Here is an 18,230-nt window from a genome sequence, read left to right as displayed (position 1 = left end):
CGTCGTGGTACTCTCATAAAAGACTTGACACGAAAGATTTTCTTTGAGCACAAAAAGTATTCTCATAGCTGTTCAAGATGTTTTTACTACCTTTCTGGGCTTTGAAGGTGGTAGTTGCAGTGTATCATATAAGATTAAATTAATTACTCACCGTTTATCTTCGGAACACAAATTAAGATATTTTAGATTAAATATGAGAGCTTTCTGACCCTGCATAGACAGCAACACAACTAACACATTCAAGGCCCAGAAAGGTAGTAAGGACATCGTTAAAATAATCCATGTGACATCATGTTACTCTCCTAAATGCGCATCAAAGACTTGACATGAAAGATCTTTGAGCACAAAAAGTATTCTCATAGCTGTTTAAGATGTTTTTACTACCTTTCTGGGCTTTGAAGATGGTAGTTGTTCTGCTGTCTATTTTTCTGCCTTCTCTCGTATTATTTTTTGACTTCTCTTGTACGATTTTTGACAGTAATTTGAAAATTGATGAACATTTTCCCAGCAGTGTATCATATAAGATGCTTTATATATCTAATTTTTTAGAAATATATATTTGTATATAATTATGAATTATTCCAAGCAGTTGCTCTTGTATATCAACCTACTAACAAACAGAAACAAACTGCGATTAGTGGGAACGTCAACCCTAGCAGTTAAAAGTCCCTTGAGAGGGATTTTCGTTTTCCTTTTTTAAAAATAATTACTCACCGTTCATTTTCGGAACACAAATTAAGATATTTTTGATGAAATATGAGCGCTTTCTGACCCTGCATAGAAAGCAACACAACTGACACATTCAAGGCCCAGAAAATTAGTAAAGACATTGTTAAAATAGTCCATGTGACATGCATGCGTCGTGGCACTCTCATAAAAGACTTGACACGAAAGATTTTCTTTGAGCACAAAAAGTATTCTCATAGCTGTTCAAGATGTTTTTACTACCTTTCTGGGCTTTGAAGGTGGTAGTTGCAGTGTATCATATAAGATTAAATTAATTACTCACCGTTTATCTTCGGAACACAAATTAAGATATTTTAGATTAAATATGAGAGCTTTCTGACCCTGCATAGACAGCAACACAACTAACACATTCAAGGCCCAGAAAGGTAGTAAGGACATCGTTAAAATAATCCATGTGACATCATGTTACTCTCCTAAATGCGCATCAAAGACTTGACATGAAAGATCTTTGAGCACAAAAAGTATTCTCATAGCTGTTTAAGATGTTTTTACTACCTTTCTGGGCTTTGAAGATGGTAGTTGTTCTGCTGTCTATTTTTCTGCCTTCTCTCGTATTATTTTTTGACTTCTCTTGTACGATTTTTGACAGTAATTTGAAAATTGATGAACATTTTCCCAGCAGTGTATTATATAAGATGCTTTATATATCTAATTTTTTTTTAAATATATATTTGTATATAATTATGAATTATTCCAAGCAGTTGCTCTTGTATAACAACCGACTAACAAACAGAAACAAACTGCAATTTGTGGGAACGTCAACCCTAGCAGTTAAAAAGCCCTTGAGAGGGATTTTGCTTTTCTTTGTTTGTTATTAATTACTCACCTCGTGTCATTTCAAATCCGTAAGACCTCTCCTTTTATCTTCGGAACACAAATTAAGATATTTTTTGATGAAATATGAGCACTTTCTTAAGCTACATAGACAGCAACACAACTAACACATTCAAGGCCCAGAAAGGTAGTAAGGACATCGTTAAAATAGTCCATGTGACATGCATGCGTCGTGGTACTCTCATAAAACACTTGACATGAAAGATTTTCTTTGAGCACAAAAAGTATTCTCATAGCTGTTCAAGATGTTTTTTATTACCTTCTGGGCCTTGAATGTGGTAGTTGCATTGCTGTCTATGCAGGGTCAGAAAGCTCTCAGATTTGATCAAAAATATCTTAATTTGTTTTCCAAAGATGAACAAAAGTCTTGGAACATGAGGGTGAGTAATTAATAACAGAACTTGTTTGGCTGAACTATCTCTTTAACACTGACTATGCATTACCTGCATCAAACCGCAGTCTGCACAAATGCCGAATCTCCAACAAAAGCACTTTACGAGCCAGCCTTAACACAAGATGAATATGGAACAAATTGGCGGACATGGCCTGAGGAGAAACCACTTTTAGCTGAGTTTATTCTTTAACATCATTCCCCACAGCTTCCTTTCCTTTGTCACCATGTGTTTTAGCCCTTGGGGCAACTAACAGCACTGCTTTTTGCACAAAACACTCATCAACATATCATTAAAACAGACTGTAGAGCCCTAATTCAAATACGAACATCACTTAACATAATGTTCACATGCCCTACTAGCTATGCGTCCAGGAACTGGAAAATAAACATTTGAACATGTGCATGTAAGTGTATGCGTGTTTTTCATGCGTAAATAATATTTTGATGCTTCAAATTTGCATGATCAGCAGCTTTATTAGTGCCACAATTAAAGAAGTGAAGTGTAAGGGTACATGTGTGTCATGCACATGAAGATTAGTTTAGGGCTCCATGCTGTTCGCCTTCCTCTGATTTTTATATTCTAAAACCGACACAGCTTCTTGCATGTCCAAATTATCATCTACTATGCAAAAGACCCCCACCTCCAAATTTTGACTCCTGATCTGCACTGCTTGTGGGGCTCTAGGGGATGCAACAGCACCTCTTACACATTGCCTCTAGTTTAAGAGGAAATTTATGCTCTGTTTAAAATACCGCACACTTGCTCTATTCATCATTTGGTTCACAGCCATTAAGCATTCATTTGGAAGTCTTAAGATATTCCTATTTTAAAATCCCATTAAATCCCATTTTATTTTCTGATTTGATATATATCCTATTGCAACTGGAAGTTTGACTAGAGCATTTTTGTAGCTAGCAGGCTTTAATTTTGATTAAAAAAATGTAACTCATATAAAAAGATACATAAATAAATTAATAATGCACATCAAGTTTGTCTTTGTTTAAAGGTGCTGTTATATATTATATCATTGTACAATACTGTCAAATTTTGTAAATGAAACGTAGCTAGTTTTATTGTTAATGGGAAACAAATAATTTCATTCATTTCAACAAAATTACCATTAGTACAGACACTGCTTCCATTGCGTTCCCTCATATTTTTTCACTGACGCATCTATCTCAGGAAAAAAAAAGTTTCCCACTCGTAATAGTGGCATTGTGGTGTCATTTAAATATGATCTTTCCAAATTTCCATGCAAATCTAATCACAAACAACAAGACCGTAGTAGAGTAGATGAGAACATTTCTCTAGATTTAAAATGAGAGTCATTAAACACAGAAACTATTGTACATGAGGTCTTTCTTCATATAAAATAAATGCTTGTGGGTTTAGCTAGACCTCTGTAAAATAATGTGTGAAAATAAATGACATTAGGGTTTGTTGTTCAATGCTTTCAGTTTTACTACTGGGCCTTTGAAAACATCAACTATTATTATTATTTTAAATGGGAAACTAATTATACTTTCATTAATTTCAGCAAATTTACTATCAATGCAGACTATTGCATCTCCCCATGTTTTCTTACTAATGCCCCCAATGTGGAAACTTTGGGCTTAAAAAAAGTTTTAAAAGATTTTCCGACTTGTAATTACAAGATTGTGGTGGCGTCCGTGTTTGTTTAACTCGTGAATACAACCTTTCCGACATGACTTGAAAACACCATGTGATTTGAAGGCGGTTTAGGTGGGTGGGTCATTTGCAATTTGCAAAGCATTAGATTGGACACAATTTTGTGTAGTGTAGAATGAGTCATTTATTTCCTAGAAGAGAAAGACTAAACTTTAGACATGTATCTGCTTAATGTTATTTTGTCAATTATATGCTAGTGTAGGAGTAGCATATAGGCTTCAAACTAATAGACACTGACTAAAAGCTTCAAAATTCAAGAGAACTGACAGAAGTGAATCAAACTGTGAGCACTTGTGATTGTGTCTGTGGGAGGAAGAGAGGAAGAAAGAGAGCAGGATTTGGAGAAATGAGACCAAACAAAGTTTTGTTTCAGACTATTTCAGTCAACCCTGCATTTTTCTTTCTCTCCATGCTTCCTTTTTCTTTGGAATCACTAGCTGTTCTATGTGGGACCTCAGACACACACACACGGAAATACACTCAGGAACTTAGTTCATCTTGAGGCGGGTGCATGCTGCAGGAACCTTGCCAAGACGTCGCTATCTTACACAACATCCTCAGATCGTAAAAGATTTCTTTTTGTCAGAAAGGCTTTGTTTGCGTAGTGTGACTTCCTCACGGATTAATTGCCTTTGTGGTGCATCTAGCCTCTTGATGCAGTTCTGGCAGTGTCGGAAATGTTAGGCTTTAATGCAGTTGGGCCTTATGACCTTAGAGATTTTGGATTTTTCATGTGGTTTTTTCCTGTGGAGCAGGTTGGTTATTAATGTGCACTGTTAAGCTTGGTTTCGCTTTGATTTCACGTTTGTGTATTTACAAGTATTTTTGGCCTTTTGAATTACCGTGCAAATCTAATTACAAGCAACATCACAGAGGACTAAATGAGAACATTTCTCCAGATTTGAAATGGGAAGCATTGTAAAAAATAAAATGAAATTGTACACAAAGGTCTTCCTTAATGTAAAATGACTGCTCGAGGGTTTAGCTAGACAACCGTAAAATACTGTGTGAAATGGAATTAGGACAGACATGTATCACTATTAGTTTTTTTTTTTTTTTTTTTTCAGTTTTGCTCCCATATAATATATATATATATATATATACAAAACAATACTGTAAATGTATTTTAATATTTTAAACACATTAATGTCTAGCCTTTTGAAATGTTTGGTAAACAAAACCTTAAAAGAAATTGTACTATTTTATGCTTAAAGTTTTGTTTCAACTTTTAAGTCCAATAGACTTGACAATTGAAGTTGTATGGCTGTTAAAGATCCACTGAAGCGCATTGAAACACGCAACGTTATTCTATGTGTAACTTCAAAAGGGAAACAAGACAAGGCAGGACATATCAGGCAGCCCCGCCCCCTTTTAAAAATAGCCAATAGCGTTTTGTTTATATCAGAGCTTTGGCCAGAGCCGTTGAGCTCAGTAAAGCCACATTTGACAGCTTTTGACAGCCACAGTCTAATAGATTAGACTTTTTACTCATCAGTGCTGTTTGTCTAACCATTTCTCCTCTGGATCTCATCCATATTGCTATAAAATATAGCATTCTGTAGCAAATGGGTCTGATGTTTTGTGGTCTATTGTGTCTCTGGACAGGAGCAGACTGTTCATGTGAAACAGCGTGAATCCGGACTTCTTTTGCCCCACTGGAAAGCATATTTACACTGTCTGAATCTTTCCCTATCCCCTATATAGTGCACTATGTACTATGTTGCCGTACAGAAAATACTAACTGATGCAAAACAACCAATTTGGCATTGTAAGATGTCTAATGTGAAACATCGCGATGGACGATGGCATCGTCTGCGGGAGGCAGGGTTGAGGGATGGTTGTTGTTAAATAATTTATTCATAACGAATTAATTAATTGTAGCCTACCGTTTCCACCAGTGCTTAATTTGAGCCGGATCCTGTTCTGGAAAATGTCAGATTTTGGATTTTTGCGTTCCGGTATTTGTTTTCAAAGATCCGGCATTAACAAGTGCATTAGATCGTGACGGTGCGTGCGTGCAGACGAGACAAGAGCAAGCGCGGGTTTATGTAGATGCATTTAGAGGATGTGTGTTGGTCCTTAACATATTTTCGACCAGTCAGCTTTTTTAAGTTCAATATCGCTCTCATTGTTTGCTTACTGCTTAACCCACTCTCTCCAAACGCATTTAATGAGCAGCGGAATGTTTAGAGAGAAAGTGTAATATCAGAAATATTACCAAATCAAGTGAAATATTATATATTAACATTATAAACACTATAAACATAGCTATAAGTTAGATACCCTGACTCCAAAACGAATCATTTAAATGTAGAGGTATTCAGAACAGAACAGGAATGAAACAAAATATATAAAGTTAAGAAACCAAAACAAAGCGAAACTAAAAATACCAGGCATTGGGCTCACGACACGTACCTCTGTAATTCGGCACAAATCCATGTGTTTCCATATTCCCAATGAATTTGAATGATAAACTGTTATTTATAATGTATACTAGGCTTTGTATTGTACGTTCGTTTTTCGATGGAAAAAAATATATTCTCTTGTTTTTGTTCCAAGCTCGGTTCGTTATGGTAAAACCATGAAAAGGGCATATTTGGTGTAGTTTATTTAAACTAATTTAATTAAAATTATTTAGATTTTTTTTCTGCTGTTTTTGTATGCCTCATTTATTAATGTAAACGAACTTTCATGTAATTCGTTTGGAGTTCACTATAATTTGTATTGTGATCACTAACAACTTCCTTGTTATTATTTCCTCATAATAATAATAAAATAAGTAAAGATGCGGAAATTGAAAGCATTCATTTCATTTGGCTATATAGTGATTAAGTGTGTGTTTTTCGTGAGCGGGTTGCTGCTGCGGCGGGGCGCTGCGGGGGCGGGGCGGAGGATCGCGATGACGGCTCAGCATCGTGATGTCTATCGGCCATCGGCGATGGACGATGGCATCGTCTATTGACCCAACCCTATATTATAGTATAGGGGTGGGATGCTTCGGATTTCAGGGAGCATTGGATTGGCCGGAAAGTTTGATGAGAAGCTGAAGTGCAGGGTGATGTCATCAAAATCGCTGACCTGTATTGGCGAACGTTAGAGACTGTAAGTTTTGAATGCTTACTGTATATCATCTAAATGCGAATTTTGTCATTGTTTTGGAGCACACTTGCTAACACCAAGGCTAACATATTCATACTAAAAAACTGCAATTTTATGGCGACTTTAAGCTTACATTGTGACATCAGTATATTATTGTTGCATTCATGCCATGCCATGCCATAATTACTGTAATTACTATGACAAACCAGGCTTTTTTCTAAAAGGCTGACAGGAAAATTTGTCATTCCGAATCTAACAAGATTGTGTCCAAACTGGTTATAAAATATAAGCAGAAAAGTATTTTTGTATATATTTTGACCAGTAGGTGGCACTGTGCCAAAACTATTCATGCGCCCTCAAGTCATGCTTGTTATAACACATACCAGTTTTAGTCAGAATTCGCTAAAGCGCTGAATCTTCTAAATGCTCTTAAAGGGATAGCTCACCCAAAAATGAAATTTTGATGTTTATCTGCTTACCCCCAATGCATCCAAGATGTAGGTGACTTTGTTTCCTCAGAAAAACACAAACAAAGATTTTTAACGAAAACCGGTGCAGTCTGCCAGCCTTATCATGGACGTGGATGGGCACCAAACCTTTAAAAGTAAACAAAAACATGCACAGACAAATCCAAATTACACCCTGCGGCTCGTGATGATACATTGATGTCTTAAGACACGAAACGATCGGTTTTTGCGAGAAACTGAACAGTATTTATATCATTTTTTACCTTTGATACACAGCCACGTCCATCTGTCATGAGCACGAGTTTGGCATCAGTCACGTCACATGTGCACGCGCTTCTGTCGTAGAATACGCAAACGCCGTAAGGGGAAATCAGTGAAAAGTTTGCTCAAGCAAACGTAATCATTTAGATTTAAATCAGTTTAAACAATCAGGATACGCGCAAGTAATTACCATTTTGAATAGCCGCTATACCCACGATCTCTGTGCTCTGTGTAAACAATGAGTGTCGTATTCATGCGACAGATCGCTTCCGGCGTTTGCGTATTCTACGACAGAGCGCGTTCACATGTCACAAGCCGGATGATGATCTCGTGCTCATGACAGATGGACGTGGCTGTGTATCAAAGGTAAAAAATGATATAAATACTGTTCAGTTTCTCACAAAAACCGATCGTTTCGTGTCTTAGGACATCAATGTATTGTCACGAGCCACAGGGTGTAATTTGGATTTATCTGTGCATGTTTTTGTTTACTTTTAAAGGTTTGGTGCCCATCCTCGTCCATGATAAGGCTGGCAGACTTCACCGGTTTTCATTAAAAATCTCCGTTTGTGTTTTTCTGAGGAAACAAAGTCACCTACATCTTGAATGCATTGGGGGTAACCAGATAAACATCAAATTTTCATTTTTGGGTGAACTATCCCTTTAAGATGATCTGAGCCAATTTTGGTGGAAATTGGACAAAGCATCTAGGATGAGTACCAAAATCAAAACAGCAAATAATTTTGAGCATAGAATTTTGATTCTCCGTATGCATTTGCCATCAGCCGAGGAATGGGGAACATTTTTGCTTCTAGACCTTACAATTCAAAAGTTATTAGCAGAAATATGAGAGCAAATTTGACTCTATATTTTTCTATGGTTAATATTGAGACTGCCGTCTATTTGTGTGCCAAATTTCATAGCTTTCCTGCAAACGGTTCTATGGGCTACCAGAGACTCCCAGAGCAGAAAAAGAAGAAAACTAACGGATACAATGGGTGCCTAAGCACCTTCAGTGCTTGGCCCCTAATAACTGTTTAACTAAATGAAACTGCTGAAGCCACTGGTGTTTTGAGTGTTTTTCCACAGGATGTTACAGCAGTCAGGTGGTGCAAGTCAGAGTTTACAAGTTATAATTATGAATTCTATGAGGACACAAACTCCTTGTAGTCAATCTCGTAATAATGGTAGTTTTGACATGACATGAGCACACCTCATGTGTCATCCAGCATAAATGAGTATCGTGAAGTGTGACATAAAAAAGGATGTTGATGTCGCACAGTCGGTCGAGGGATCTCTTTGGGGGTCACATCATAACATTGTACATTCTGACAAGCAGCTGTCATTAAGGACAGCGGAAATCACACAGCGTACAGCCTTGACTAGATGTCTAAGATTGCAGATATCTTGTCATTTTCACATACAGTTTTCGGTGACAGCATATGTTTGAGAAAGTGTGTTTTGTGAGGTGCTGGTATAGCAGCATTACAGGCCTGCCAACACCTCCCACTGCTTTTGACCCCTTCAGGAGACGCAGCCATCCAGAAATGCCCATCTGTGCTTCTACCTCCTCCAGCGAGATCTGTGTGTGTGTGTGTATGCGCTTATACCTGGCGCAGATCCACACACATTTACAGTGTGAATACACTGCAGGACTGTTTGCGGTTTGCCGTTGCCGCCCCATCCCTGCGTGCTTGTAGAGACAGTGCTAGCCTGCAGCTGCTGCCCAGCATGAATAGAAACATATTACAGTGGCGCCCATCAAATGCCAACTGACACATCACCTTTTATTTCACCTTTAATCTCGAAGACTGCTGACTTGCAGAAATAGCTTGGCTCATAAGTCAATGTTTTTAATGAGCTTGATGACAAGTACTTTGTTTTGTGCACATACCATCATGATTCTATATATTACTAGACTGAAATGATACTGAGTGGTACAAGTCGATACTTAAAGGGATAGTTCAAACAAAAATGAAAATAACCCAATGAATTATTCACCCTCAATCCACCCTAGGTGTAAATGACTTTCTTCTTTTAGAGGAATACAATCAGTATTGTTAAAAAATGCCCTGAGTGTTGCAAGCTTTATAATGGTTCTCATGAGTCAACGGAGCTTACGCTACACCTACGTCCTACGTCATCCACACAAATATTAGAGTTTACGATTTATAAAGTTTATAAATGGGTATTTTTCTTATATAAACACTTTAATTCACTTTAGAAGGCCTTTAATAACCTCTTTGAAACATGTGAAGTACTTTTTATGATGGATTTATGCACTTGATTGGACCATTCACTGCCATTGTTACAAAAAAATGTGAAGATTAAGATATTAAAGTTGTAATATTTCAAGAATAAAGTCATAATATTACGAGAATAAAGTCAAAATACTTTGAGAATATATTTTAGCCTAATATTTTATTGTTGTTTTTAATTACATGTGAGAAAACACCACAGATGCTTTTGTGGAGTAGGTGGTGGAATTTCTATAAAGAAAACTGTATAATTGAATAAAACGAATGTCTTATTGGAATCAAAAAAACAATTGATTCACATGAATAGAGTTCTGTACTGCCACATTAAGGAGCATGTCAAACACGTTGTTGCAAGACACATTGTTTGTATTTCGCTATAAAACTGACAGATTCTGAAAGCTGAGATTTGTTTTATATTAAAAGTACCAAAAACTAAACAAAGCTTATTGCTATTATTGCTTATTCTCGAAATCTCGACTTTATTCTTGTGATTTCGACCTTATTCTGAAAACATTTCGACTTTATTCTCAAAACATTTTGATCATCTTCTCGTAATTTCAACATTGTTCTCAAAACATTTCGACTTTATTCTCGTAATTTTGACTTTATTCTTGAAACATTTAGACTTCATCCTCTTATTTTTCACTTTATTCTCGTCATATTTTGACTTTATTCTCATAATATTTCAACTTTATTCTCGAAATCTCGACTTTATTCTTGTGATTTCGACCTTATTCTGAAAACATTTCGACTTTATTCTCAAAACATTTTGATCATCTTCTCGTTAGGGTTGTGACGATGAGGAAATTTCCCCACCGGTTAATTGACATGTGACAACACCGGTAATACCGGTATCACCGTAGGGGTGGGGCTTTCCTAGGAACGAAGACGAGAGCATGCACTATAATTAAAAACTATGCTACAATTATGGTTGTGACGATGAGGAAATTTCCCCACCGGTTAATTGACATGTAACAACACCGGTAATACCGGTATCACCGTAGGGGTGGGGCTTTCCTAGGAACGAAGACGAGAGCATGCACTATAATTAAAAACTATGCTACAATTATGGTTGTGACGATGAGGAAATTTCCCCACCGGTTAATTGACATGTGACAACACCGGTAATACCGGTATCACCGTGGGGGTGGGGCTTTCCTAGGAACGAAGACGAGAGCATGCACTATAATTAAAAACTATGCTACAATTATGGTTGTGACGATGAGGAAATTTCCCCACCGGTTAATTGACATGTAACAACACCGGTAATACCGGTATCACCGTGGGGGTGGGGCTTTCCTAGGAACGAAGACGAGAGCATGCACTATAATTAAAAACTATGCTACAATTATGGTTGTGACGATGAGGAAATTTCCCCACCGGTTAATTGACATGTGACAACACCGGTAATACCGGTATCACCGTGGGGGTGGGGCTTTCCTAGGAACGAAGACGAGAGCATGCACTATAATTAAAAACTATGCTACAATTATGGTTGTGACGATGAGGAAATTTCCCCACCGGTTAATTGACATGTAACAACACCGGTAATACCGGTATCACCGTGGGGGTGGGGCTTTCCTAGAATTTCCCCACCGGTTAATTGACATGTGACAACACCGGTAATACCGGTATCACCGTGGGGGTGGGGCTTTCCTAGGAACGAAGACGAGAGCATGCACTATAATTAAAAACTATGCTACAATGCGTCATATTTCATTTATCACGTGAGGAGAACGAGAGGAGTCGAATTTACAGAAAGAGAATGGCGGACGATTTAGTGTCAAAACGCAATGCAAAAGCGCCTGTTTGGCAATATTTTGGGTTCAAAGTTTTTTTTGTAGTTTCGTTGTCGTCCATTCAAACAATTGACGCCGAATTGCCAATACCGGCAAAACTGAAAGTGAAAGCATAATACGCACGCATTTATAAGCTATTTAAAAGCAGAAAAAAAGAGCTCTTTATTGCCAAACAGGCGTTTTGCATTGCGTTTTGACACTAAATCATCCGCCATTCTCTTTCTGTAAATTCGACTCCTCTCGTTCTCCTCACGTAATAAAAAAATGAAATATGACGCATTGTAGCTATGTTCAGTTTTTAATTATAGTGCATGCTCTCGTCTTAAGTAAATTGTTTATAATTATATTTTCCATTTAATTCAAATAAATATTTAATAAAAAAACGAATAGGCATACTTTAAAAAAAAAAAAATGTGGGGACGGTGTCACGGTGGAAAAGTGATGTCACCGGTGTTGCGTCTTAAAACCGGTAACACCGTCAACACCGTCTATCGTGGCAAGCCTACTTCTCGTAACTTCAACATTGTTCTCAAAACATTTCGACTTTATTCTCGTAATTTCGACTTTATTCTTGAAACATTTATACTTCATCCTCTGATTTTTCATTTTATTCTCGTAATATTTCGACTTTATTCTCTAAATCTCGACTTTATTCTCGTGATTTCGACCTTATACTCAAAACATTTCGACTTTATTCTCAAAACATTTCGATCATCTTCTCGTAATTTCGACTTTATTCTTGAAAAATTTAGACTTCATCCTCTTATTTTTCACTTTATTCTCGTAATATTTCGACTTTATTCTCAAAACATTTCGACTTTATTCTCGAAACATTTTGATCATCTTCTCGTAATTTCAACATTGTTCTCAAAACATTTAGACTTTATTCTCGTAATTTCAGCTGTATTCTTGAAACATTTAGACTTCATCCTCTTAATTTCGACTTTATTCTCGTAATATTTCGACTTTATTCTCATAATATTTCGACTTTATTCTCATAATATTTCGACTTTATTCTTAAAATATTACAACTTTAATCTCATAATCTTAGGGTTTTTTTTACATTTTTTAACATGGTTGCTTTCAGACACATTTGTGTAAGCATTAAAGGTTTCTATTTACAGCGTGTTTTTGCAGTGTTGAAAATTGTAGCCAATCACAAACATGTATTTCTGTCCAAGTGCAATAGACCTGCCGCTTAATCGTTACCTGTAATGTTTTTCTTTATTTTATTACAAACTTTTCATTTAATCTTTTTAATGCAATGCTAACATAATTGAATTTTTAATTGATTTTAAGGCTACATGCTAACGTTTTAATGTTTAACATTTTTTAGTTTATTTTATATATCAAATTTGACTAGTTTTTAAATAATTTTAGTACAATTTAGTACATTTTAATACAAAGTTAAATAGTTTTATACACACTTATTAATTTTTGACAGTTTGACAAGTGTTGTATTTTATTTACATTTCTATATTTTAATTTGTATATCGGTAATCTCTTTAATTTTATTTATAAGTGGCACTTCTAGTTCTCCAGTAGCCACAGTGCCTGTAAAGTCCACAAGGCTGTAGGGTGTGTCATTTGTCATTTCAGAAGGGTGCTCAACAGTGCCCTGTTTGCCCTGCACTGATGCCGGCTTTGTAGCGGACTTCTACCAGACGGTCCCTGCAGCATTACGTTATCAAGTGTGGACTTACACTATCAAACCAAACACAGTATATAAGAGAAAAACCCAAAAAAGAAGAGGATAGAGTAAAACTCGGCATTGCACTTGGTGTGAAAAATTTGTGTTATTTTGTTGCATCAGACATGGTGTGAACAGACCTTTAGGATATGGCAGAATTTTTTTCTCTTTTCCCGTGCAAAGAATTTGTCGCCGTCCCAGACTATAACAACAGACACTGTGGCGGAAACCCTCCCCGCAGCTGACTGGGATGCCAATGACCAAACCGCTCATAAATCATTCCGATTGGACTTTGCGGAGACAGGATCCACACATCTCCCCTTCCACAGTCAGAATTCCAATGTCTGGCGCTAAAATATTAAGCACCGGCATCTCATAGGTGTAGGAGCTCTGGAAGAGAGCATTTAATAAAACATAACTAGCGTTGCCTTGTGTGTGCTCTAATACTCCGAGCACAGGATTTGTGATCGACTCTCCCTATTTCTATACCGAGAGTGCTAGGCTATGAAATATGAATTCCTTTACTTCCCTTCTGTGGGAAATGGTTTTGCTTCACATGAGGCCAGGATTGTTATTTTGATCCAAAATTGTATCTAAATTATGCATATTCCCATCTTCCCTAAATGTTGCCATGTTAAAGTCACTTGCACAGTTGTCAATTCACAAAGCAAGTGGGTGTTAGTTGTACCCAACACTTTTTATAAATACGAAGCTCTATGTTAAAACTAAATAATGCAAGTTGTTTTATAAGAAGCCTGTTTCTGCCTCAGAGTAAAATTTAAAAATGAATAAGACTTTATTTCTCAGTAAACACAGTGCCCCCCACTAATTTGGCTTCCTTGCTAAATATGAGTAAAGAAACCTATGCAAAAAATGTCTTTATTGTTTAATCTTTTCATCTTGTTTAAAATATTGCTCTGAACTTATTGAAAAAAAAATGTTTTAAACAAACATCTGTTAAATATTTTTGTGCCAGAATTATTGGCACCCACAAGTTTCCTATGAGATTTAAGTCTGGGCTGGCCAGGGCAAGACTTTGATTTTGTGGTCAGTAAACCATTTTTTCATTGATTTTGATGTATGTTTTGGATCACTGTCCTGCTGGAAGATCCAACCAAAGCCCATTTTAAGCTTTTTGGTAAAGGCAATCAGGTGTTCATTTAATATCTGTTGATATTTGGTGTCCATGATGCCATGTATCCTAACAAGATGTCCAGGTCCTCTGGCAGAAAAACAGCCCTAAAACATTAAAGACTTACCACCATATTGAACTGTGGGCATGAGGTACTTTTCCATATGGCTACCTCTCTGTTTGTGCCAAGCCTACGTCTGGTGTTTGTTGCCATTATTTGTTTTCATCTGACCATAAAACCTGATCCCGTTTGAAGTTTCAGTCAAATCTGGCAAATTGAAGATGCTTCAGTTTGTTTTTGGATGAGAGTAGAGGCTTTTTTCTTGAAACCCTTCCAAACTATTTGTGGTGATGGAGGTGACGACAGATTGTAGTTTTGGAGATTTTCTGATCACAAGACCCAACTATCCTATTCTTGGACATTTTTTGGCCACTCCTCCTGACAGCGTGTTGGGATAAGATAGACACGCGTCCTTTTCCAGGCTGATTCATAACACTTAAAGGATTAGTTCACTTCCTGAATAAGAAATTCCTGATAATTTACTCACACTTACAATGCAGCTACAAAGGGCTTGTCTTGCATTAGCTCTGTGATGTGTTTCCGTGACTTACGTATTGGGTAATTACGTTGGAAAGGTCACACGTGGTTAGTTTTTTGTCTGTGTACTCTGGTCCAAAAAGGTAGGGCGAAAAACCTGTTTTTATTTTACCTATTTTTGTAAAGGGCGTTTGACTTTCTTTGCACTTTCACTTTGTAAACACTGGGACGGTACTACCGCCTATGTTACACGTGACTTTTCCAACATGACTACGTAATGAGTGAGGTTGAGCTAGTGCAAGGCGAGCATTTGTGGTTAAAAAGTATATAAAGGTTTTTTATTTTATTTTTTTTTTATTTAGAGAATGACAGTACCTTCAACCCATTGGCTCCAATTATAGTCCACTATATGGAGAAAAATCTTGGAATGTTTTCCTCAAAAACCTTAATTTCTTTTTGACTGACAAAAGACATGAACATCTTGGATGACACAGGGGTATAATTAAGTAAATTATCAGGAATTTAATTAATAGGGGTGCCAGTAATTATGGCTCACATATATTTAACAAAGATATTTGTTTTTTTTTTGATAAGAATGTGCTTATTTGCAATTCATTTGCAAGAGTTTTTTTGTTCATATTTTAAAGGCCACATCGGATGGCCATTTTCCACAAGTTGGTCTGATTCTTTAGGGTCTTTATGAAATGTCTGCAGTATACTTTGATTAAAATTCCTCAATGGTCGTGTAAAATAACACCCTTTTTACCTGGTCAAAAACAGCTGTTTACAGAGACCTGTTTTAGTGCATGGCTCTTTAAATGATAATGAGCTACTGCTCACCCCGCCCATCTCTTCTGTTTTTTTGTGTATTTGGTGGCACATTACCATTAAAAACAAAACTAATCCACTGCGTCCTCAGTGGCTCTGATGTTTGGGAAACTCTTGTGTTCACTTTTACATCCAAGTACAAAAAAACCCTGCATTGCTTATGAGACAGTGTTGTCGCTACAGCTGCTTGAGCGTGAAGAAAATGGTGGACAGCGTACAACTGGCTGAGGAAATATAATATAGGACCGTTTGTTAGCGGTTGTGGCCAGAGCCTGAGCAGTATGACGTAAAACTGCTCAGAAAATCAAAACAGCATGATCATTGAGACTGTTTTAGATTGTTTGAGGATTAAAAAAATAATGATTGGATTTTATCAATTTAGGGTGGTTGTGTCCACACACTGCTACACTGTAAAAAGTTTTAACCAGTTTCAATTTAAAAACTTAAGTTTAGCAGCTGACTTAAATTTTTAAGTTAAATCAACTTAAGTCATTTCAACTCGCAAGTTAAATCAACTCATTTTTATTGTAATAAGGTCAAATGACTTGTAGTTTTAAGCTGGTTTAACTTAAAATTTTAAGGCAGCTGCTGAACTTAGGTTTTTAAGTTGAATTTGGTGAAAACTTTTTACAGTGTAAGAAATTTTTTCACAGCCTTCTTTGCTCATATTTACCAAGGGTATCAATATTAGTGGAGGGCACTGTATGTGCACTAGTTTTTGTCAGTCCGAATGAATCAAGCATCATTTTATATTCTAACATTTCTACTAATATGAACCCAAAATTTCCACAAAATTGGAGAAATAAATGTTTTTTGCCTTCATGAAACGCCTTAAATGAAAGCTGACAAATATTCCAGACTGGCTTTTATTTAAGCTAATATTTTATAAATTAAGTCTCCTCCGTAATATAACGTAAATATATGCATTTCAGTAAGAAGTAAACCATGTAAACAGCCAATTTTGAAAACGGCTTCGGTAAGCAGTATTTCTGAATCAAATTTGAGTGTTTACATGCTTAGTTTTTTTTTTTTCCTATTGATCGAATCTACACCACCACTTTCGATCCTAACGGATTATTTGGATGTGTATAAATGTAGCTAATGTGACTATATCTCACATTTGCAACTTAGAAAGGTTATTTCTGGTAACTTCAATTTTATTTCAAGTTGCAAATCATACAATTGAAATTAATTATTTACATCATTATGAATGTTTTTTTTTCTCAAAGTTAATTTTATTTTGTAGCCTGAGGTGGAAACTGACTTTCATAGCATTTATAAGTGTGTGTGTGTGTGTGTGTGTGTGTGTGTGTGTGTGTGTACCTGGTATTCATCACGTTGTGGGGACCAAATGTCCCCACAAGGATAGGAATACCAGTAGATTTTGACCTTGTGGGGACATTTCTTAGGTCCCCATGAGGAAACAGGCTTATAAATCATGCACAATGAGTTTTTTTGAGTAAGTAAATGTGTGCACAATCTCCTGTGAGGGCTAGGTTTAGGTGTAGGGTAGGTGTAGGGCGATAGAAAGTACGGTTTGTACAGTATAAAAACCATTACGCCTATGGAATGTCCCCATAAAACATGTAAACCCAACATGTGTGTGTGTGTGTGTGTGTGTGTGTGTGTGTGTGTGTGTGTGTGTGTGTGTGTGTGTGAACGTCATTCTTTGACTCGAGCCTTGCCTAATGTTTTTCTAATACAACTGATGCCACCATTCATCCTGAGCTCTGTTGCCACGGCAGCAGGGAGAGTGGGTGTCGCTGGTCTGAGCCGTCCACATCAGCATCAGTGATAGGAACAACGGATGTTTCTGGCATTCAGAACAGCATCTCTCTCACGTACAATACTTCAGCTCAAAAGTTTTACTGTTGACACTTGCACGCGCCTTCCAGTCCTTTTCATGAATACCCTTGAGGAGAAGACAAATTACCCCTGTCTGAGAGCGCTTTCCTGCTGACTCTAAAAAAAAAAAGAGGAGAATATTTACTTTGTTTCACTGACTTGAATATTTTTTCTTATGTTACAGGGGGAGGGAATGTCCCAGCTCAGCTTTTTATAGGACACACAGTCAGGTAAGCTGTCTCTGTTGTATGTGTCAGTCTACATATGTGCTTGTGTACGTTATGGCTAGGTGTTGCACTTTAATGCACGATTCAATATATCACAGTGCGTCACCACAATATGATAATTAGATTGCGATTGAAACTGGGCTAAACTGAGGAGAGACCCTCAGCGTGAGTGAATCTGCTGGATGAGTTTCAGTCTCTCTCATGCGGCTCACTTCACTGATGTCCACTACAGTGCCTCGGAGAAGTAAAATATCGATTTAAGGATCCAAAGCCAAGGTTTTTAAACCCTGCAGGTCCATTGAGGTCTGGCAGGAGGTCTGCAGACAGATATATAAAACTTTTTTTTTAAATCAAAACCTACAAACATTTTATATATGTCCAATTTCTAAATGTGGAACATTATCTGTTTCATAAGCATTAT

The 18,230-nt window shown here is 36.9% G+C and overlaps 1 protein-coding gene across 1 annotated transcript in view; it reads left to right on the top strand.

Annotated features, from left to right (window-relative positions):
- The window catches only part of fut8a (fucosyltransferase 8a (alpha (1,6) fucosyltransferase)), a 124,950-nt gene that overhangs the window by 19,562 nt on the left and 87,158 nt on the right, over positions 1-18,230 (top strand). Inside the window, exon 2 of the mRNA XM_073826949.1 lies at positions 17,767-17,812. The gene's annotated coding sequence lies outside the window, so the exon portion shown is untranslated. The remainder of the gene's footprint in view (positions 1-17,766; positions 17,813-18,230) is intronic.

The sequence above is a fragment of the Garra rufa genome, chromosome 21 (assembly GCF_049309525.1).
Source record: "Garra rufa chromosome 21, GarRuf1.0, whole genome shotgun sequence".
Lineage (NCBI taxonomy): Eukaryota > Metazoa > Chordata > Actinopteri > Cypriniformes > Cyprinidae > Garra > Garra rufa.
The sequence above is the reverse complement of the archived record's forward strand: the minus strand, read 5'-3'. Positions and strand labels throughout refer to the sequence as shown.